Here is a 6,406-nt window from a genome sequence, read left to right as displayed (position 1 = left end):
CAGTGTACACACACACAGTGTACACACAGTATATATACACGCAGTGTACACACAGACAGTGTATATACACTGTACACACACAGTGTACACACACACAATGTGCACACACACAATGTGCACACACACACAGTGTACACACACAGAGTGTACAAACACATACAGTTGTTGCTGAGCTCACACACCCAAGGGGTCTCTGATCAAGGGAGGGAGCAATGGAAAATGTATCTAAATGAACTTAAACTCCAACCCCGCTCTGTGACGTCAACACTCAGCATTACCTCGTCGGCGTGAAACGCCAGGGGGAGGTGTACCTCGCGAGTGACGTCATGTCACCAATGTATCCACCACACCCTGTCCACCGCGCCCTTGAGCGTGACGTCACCTCTGCCTGGGTCACTTCCCTTACCTGTTCAAGTAGAATCCTTATTTGGGCAAAGCTACTCCCGGTGACTGGCGGCTCATTAACATAATATATTCATGAAAGTCATCGCGAGTTTAGAGTTTATTGCGACGAGTTCGGCACCCACGCCCATCCCTCCACGTATGGACCAGCCTCATTAACATAATTTATTGAAGTTACAGAGCCGCTCATTGTGGGAGGGGAGTGTTTTTTAACCCCGAAAGTGACGTCATGTCAACTCCTGCTGCCGCGTGACATCACGAAGTAACAGGAAGCTGCTGCTCCGCCGTGCACTGAAATCCGAGGTGAGAAATTCTCATCGCGGTTGTGGTTGTGGTGATTGTTGTGGTGGTTGTGGTGGTTGTTGTTTACCGAGGTAGAGCCTCGCTCTCTTTCTCGTAGGGATGTCAATTGAGTAGCAGCGAGCATGGAAGCGATGTCCAGGTTGGAACTTTACAGCACGGGGCCTAGCCACGCGGGGCCTTGCCTCCTGCCCTCACCTGATCGCGTTTGCTTCAATTCTCTCGCTTAAGTTTAATTTGTCTTCACTCGGCTCGCCACTTTGTCACTTTGTTTTACTTGTTGTGGTGGTTGTGGTGGTGGTTGTGGTGGTGGTTGTTGTTTTGGTGGTTGTTGTGGTGGTTGTGGTGGTGGTTGTGGTTGTGGTGGTAGTTGCAGTGGTGGTGGTTGTGGTGGTTGTTCTATTGGTGGTGGTGGTTGTTGTGGTTGTGGTTGTTATGGTGGTGGTTGTTGTGGTGGTGGTGGTTGTGGTTTTGGTGGTGGTGGTTGTGGTGGTTGTTGTGGTGGTAGTTGTTTTACTTGTTGTGGTGGTTGTTGTGGTGGTGGTCGTTGTTGTGGTTGTTGTTGTGGTGGTTGTGGTGGTGGTTGTGGTGGTTTTTGTTGTGGTTGTTGTTGTTGTGGTGGTTGTGGTGGTGGTTTTGGTTGTAGTTGTGGTGGTTGTTGCAGTGGTGGTGGTTGTGGTGGTTGTTCTATTGGTGGTGGTTGTGGTGGTGGTTGTTGTGGTGGTGGTTGTGGTGGTTGTTGTGGTTTTGCTGGTGGTTGTGGTGGTGGTTGTTGTGGTGGTGGTGGTGGTTGTTGTGGTGGTGGTTGTTGTTGTGGTGGTTGTTGTTGTGGTTGTTGTGGTGGTGTTTGTGGTTGTGGTGGTGTTTGTAGTGGTTGTTGTGGTTGTTGTGGTGGTGGTTGTTGTGGTGGTTGAAGTAGTGGTTGTGGTGGTTGTTGTGGTTGAAGTAGTGGTTGTGGTGGTTGTTGTGGTGGTGGTTTTTGTGGTGGTTGCAGTGGTGGCTGTGGTGGTGGTGATTGTTGTGGTTGTGGTGGTGGTTGTTGTGGTTTTGGTGGTGGTGGTTGTGGTGTTTGTTGTGGTGGTTGTTGTGGTGGTGGTTGTTGTGGTGGTGGTTGTTGTGGTGGTGGTTGTTGTGGTTATTGTGGTGGTGGTTGTTGTGGTGGTTGTGGTGGTTGTTGTGGTAGTGGTTGTTGTGGTGGTGGTTGTTGTGGTGGTTGTGGTTGTTATGGTGGTTGTTGCAGTGGTGGTTATGGTGATGGTTGTTGTTGTGGTGGTGGTTGTGGTTGTTGTGGTGGTTGTTGCAGTGGTGGTGGTTGTGGTGGTTGTTCTATTGGTGGTGGTTGTGGTGGTGTTTGTGGTTGTGGTGGTTGTTGTGGTGGTTGTTGTTGTGGTGGTTGTTGTGGTGGTTGTTGTGGTTTTGGTGGTGGTGGTTGTTGTGGTGGTTGTTGTGGTGGTGGTTTTGGTGGTTGTGGTGGTGGTTGTTGTGGTTATTGTGGTGGTTGTTGTGGTGGTGGTTGTGGTGGTGGTTGTTGTTGTGGTTGTGGTGGTTGTGGTGGTTGTTGTGGTGGTTGTTGTGGTTTTGGTGGTGGTGGTTGTGGTTGTTGTGGTGGTGGTTCTGGTGGTGGTTATTGTGGTGGTTATTGTGGTGGTGGTTATTGTGGTGGTTGTTGTGGTGGTGGTTGTGGTTGTTGTGGTGGTGGTTGTTGTGGTGGTGGTTGTTGTGGTGGTGTTTGTGGTTGTTGTGGTTGTTGTGGTTGTTGTGGTGGTGGTTGTTGTGGTGGTTTTTGTGGTGGTGGTTGTGGTGGTGGTGGTTGTTGTGGTTATTGTGGTGGTGGTTGTGGTTTTGGTGGTGGTGGTGGTTGTGGTGGTTGTTGTGGTGGTGGTTCTGGTTGTTGTGGTGGTGGTTGTTGTGGTGGTGGTTCTGGTGGTGGTTGTTGTGGTTATTGTGGTGGTGGTTGTTGTGGTGGGGTTGTTGTGGTGGTGGTTGTTGTGGTGGTTTTTGTGGTGGTGGTTGTTGTGGTGGTTGTTGTGGTGGTGGTGGTTGTGGTGGTGGTGGTTGTGGTGGTGGTTGTTGTGCTGGTGGTTGTGGTGGTGGTTGGTGGTGGTTGGTGGTGGTTGTGGTTTTGGTGGTTGTGGTGGTTGTTGTTGTGGTTGTTGTTGTGGTGGTGGTTGTTGTGGTGGTTTTTGTGGTGGTGGTTGTTGCAGTGGTGGTGGTTGTGGTGGTTCTATTGGTGGTGGTTGTGGTGGTTGTTGTGGTGGTGGTTGAGGTGGTGGTGTTTGTGGTGGTGGTTGTTGTGGTGGCAGTTGTGGTGGTTGTGGTGGTGGTTGTTGTGGTGGTTGTTGTGGTGGTGGTGGTTGTTGTTGTGGTGCTTGTTGTGGTGGTGGTGGTTGTTGTTGTGGTGCTTGTTGTTGTGGTGCTTGTTGTTGTGGTTGTTGTTGTGGTGGTGGTTGTGGTGGTTGTTGTGGTTTTGGTGGTGGTGGTTGTGGTGGTGGTTGTTGTGGTTTTGATGGTGGTGGTTGTGGTGGTGGTGGTTGTGGTGGTGGTTGTCGTTTACCGAGGTAGAGCCTCGCTCTCTCTCTCGTAGGGATGTCAATTGAGTAACAGCGAGTATGGAAGCGATGTCCAGGTTGGAACTTTACAGCGTGGGGCCTAGCCACGCGGGGCCTTGCCTCCTGCCCTCGCCTGACCGCGTTTGCTTCAATTCTCTCGCTTAAGTTTAATTTGTTTTCACTCGGCTCGCCACTTTGTCACTTTGTTTTACTGGTTGTTGTGGTGGTTGTTGTGGTGGTGGTTGTGGTGGTGGTTGTGGTTGTGGTGGTTGTTGCAGTGGTGGTGGTTGTGGTGGTTGTTCTATTGGTGGTGGTTGTGGTGGTGGTTGTGGAGGTGGTTGTGGTGGTGGTTGTGGTGGTGGTTGTTGTGGTGGTTGTGGTGGTGGTTGTGGTGGTGGTTGTTGTGGTGGTGGTTGTTGTGGTGGTGGTTGTGGTGGTTGTTGTGCTGGTGGTTGTGGTGGTGGTTGGTGGTGGTTGGTGGTGGTTGTGGTTTTGGTGGTTGTGGTGGTTGTTGTTGTGGTTGTTGTTGTGGTGGTGGTTGTGGTGGTTTTTGTGGTGGTGGTTGTTGCAGTGGTGGTGGTTGTGGTGGTTCTATTGGTGGTGGTTGTGGTGGTGGTTGTTGTGGTGGTGGTTGAGGTGGTGGTGTTTGTGGTGGTGGTTGTTGTGGTGGCAGTTGTGGTGGTTGTGGTGGTGGTTGTTGTGGTGGTTGTTGTGGTGGTTGTTGTTGTGGTGCTTGTTGTGGTGCTTGTTGTTGTGGTTGTTGTTGTGGTGGTGGTTGTGGTGGTGGTGGTTGTTGTGGTTTTGGTGGTGGTGGTTGTGGTGGTGGTTGTTGTGGTTTTGATGGTGGTGGTTGTGGTGGTGGTGGTGGTTGTGGTGGTGGTTGTCGTTTACCGAGGTAGAGCCTCGCTCTCTCTCGTAGGGATGTCAATTGAGTAACAGCGAGTATGGAAGCGATGTCCAGGTTGGAACTTTACAGCGCGGGGCCTAGCCACGCGGGGCCTTGCCTCCTGCCCTCGCCTGACCGCGTTTGCTTCAATTCTCTCGCTTAAGTTTAATTTGTCTTCACTCGGCTCGCCACTTTGTCACTTTGTTTTACTGGTTGTTGTGGTGGTTGTTGTGGTGGTGGTTGTGGTGGTGGTTGTGGTGGTGGTTGTGGTTGTGGTGGTTGTTGCAGTGGTGGTGGTTGTGGTGGTTGTTCTATTGGTGGTGGTTGTTGTGGTGGTGGTGGTTGTTGTGATGGTAGTGGTGGTTGTGGTGGTGGTTGTGGTGGTAGTTGTTGTGGTTTTGGTGGTGGTGGTTGTGGTGGTGGTTGTTGTGGTGGTTGTTGTGGTGGTAGTTGTTTTACTTGTTGTGGTGGTTGTTGTGGTGGTAGTGGTTGTTGTGGTGGTTGTTGTGGTGGTTGTGGTGGTTGTTGTTGTTGTGGTGGTGGTTGTGGTGGAGGTTTTGGTTGTAGTTGTGGTGGTTGTTGCAGTGGTGGTGGTTGTTCTGTTGGTGGTGGTTGTGGTGGTTGTGGTGGTGGTTGTTGTGGTTTTGGTGGTGGTTGTGGTGGTGGTTGTTGTGGTGGTGGTTGTTGTGGTTATTGTGGTGGTTGTTGTGGTGTTTTTTGTGGTGGTGGTTGTTGCAGTGGTGGTGGTTGTGGTGGTTGTTCTATTGGTGGTGGTTGTGGTTGTTGTGGTGGTGGTTGTCGTGGTGGTGTTTGTGGTGGTTGTGGTGGTGGTTGTGGTGGTTGTTGTGGTGGTTGTTGTGGTGGTTGTTGTGGTGGCGGTTGTGGTGGTGGTTGTTGTGGTGGTTGTTGTGGTGGTTGTGGTGGTAGTGGTTGTTGTTGTGGTGTTTGTGGTTGTTGTGGTGTTTGTGGTTGTTGTGGTTGTTGTGGTGGTGGTTGTTGTGGTGGTTTTTGTGGTGGTGGTTGTGGTGGTGGTGGTTGTGGTTATTATGGTTATTGTGGTGGTGGTTGTGGTTTTGGTGGTGGTGGTTGTGGTGGTTGTTGTGGTGGTGGTTCTGGTTGTTGTGGTGGTGGTTGTTGTGGTGGTGGTTCTGGTGGTGGTTGTTGTGGTTATTGTGGTGGTGGTTGTTGTGGTGGGGTGGTTGTGGTAGTGGTTGTGGTTGTGGTGGTGGTTGTGGTTGTGGTGGTTGTTGCAGTGGTGGTGGTTGTGGTGGTTGTTCTATTGGTGGTGGTTGTGGTGGTTGTTGTGGTGGTGGTTGTTGTGGTGGTAGTGGTGGTTGTGGTGGTGGTTGTGGTGGTAGTTGTTGTGGTTTTGGTGGTGGTGGTTGTGGTGGTGGTTGTTGTGGTGGTTGTTGTGGTGGTGGTTGTGGTGGTGGTTGTGGTGGTGGTTGTTGTGGTGGTGGTTGTTGTGGTGGTTGTGGTGGTGGTTGTGGTGGTGGTTGTTGTGGTGGTTGTTGTGGTGGTGGTTGTGGTGGTGGTTGTTGTGGTGGTGGTTGTTGTGGTGGTGGTTGTTGTGGTGGTTGTTGTGCTGGTGGTTGTGGTGGTGGTGGTTGTGGTGGTGGTTGGTGGTGGTTGGTGGTGGTTGTGGTTTTGGTGGTTGTGGTGGTTGTTGTTGTGGTTGTTGTTGTGGTGGTGGTTGTTGTGGTGGTTTTTGTGGTGGTGGTTGTTGCAGTGGTGGTGGTTGTGGTGGTTCTATTGGTGGTGGTTGTGGTGGTGGTTGTTGTGGTGGTGGTTGAGGTGGTGGTGTTTGTGGTGGTGGTTGTTGTGGTGGCAGTTGTGGTGGTTGTGGTGGTGGTTGTTGTGGTGGTTGTCGTGGTGGTGGTTGTTGTTGTGGTGCTTGTTGTTGTGGTTGTTGTTGTGGTGGTGGTTGTGGTGGTGGTTGTTGTGGTTTTGGTGGTGGTGGTTGTGGTGGTTGTTGTGGTTTTGATGGTGGTGGTTGTGGTGGTGGTGGTTGTGGTGGTGGTTGTCGTTTACCGAGGTAGAGCCTCGCTCTCTCTCTCGTAGGGATGTCAATTGAGTAACAGCGAGTATGGAAGCGATGTCCAGGTTGGAACTTTACAGCGCGGGGCCTAGCCACGCGGGGCCTTGCCTCCTGCCCTCGCCTGACCGCGTTTGCTTCAATTCTCTCGCTTAAGTTTAATTTGTTTTCACTCGGCTCGCCACTTTGTCACTTTGTTTTACTGGTTGTTGTGGTGGTTGTTGTGGTGGTGGT

General features: G+C 51.5%; 1 protein-coding gene across 2 annotated transcripts in view; it reads left to right on the top strand.

The window, feature by feature from the left end:
• Window positions 1-371: 371 nt before the first annotated feature.
• The window catches only part of LOC142906835 (uncharacterized), a 129,584-nt gene continuing 123,549 nt past the window's right edge, over window positions 372-6,406 (top strand). Inside the window, exon 1 of one of the 2 annotated variants that reach the window (XM_076055460.1) lies at window positions 372-705. The gene's annotated coding sequence lies outside the window, so the exon portion shown is untranslated. The remainder of the gene's footprint in view (window positions 706-6,406) is intronic. The other variant, XM_076055461.1, reaches the window with a different exon arrangement.

The sequence above is a fragment of the Petromyzon marinus genome, chromosome 71 (genome assembly GCF_048934315.1).
Source record: "Petromyzon marinus isolate PM22_M1 ecotype Great Lakes invasive population chromosome 71, UKy_Petmar_22M1.pri1.0, whole genome shotgun sequence".
Taxonomy (NCBI): domain Eukaryota; kingdom Metazoa; phylum Chordata; class Hyperoartia; order Petromyzontiformes; family Petromyzontidae; genus Petromyzon; species Petromyzon marinus.
The sequence above is the reverse complement of the archived record's forward strand: the minus strand, read 5'-3'. Positions and strand labels throughout refer to the sequence as shown.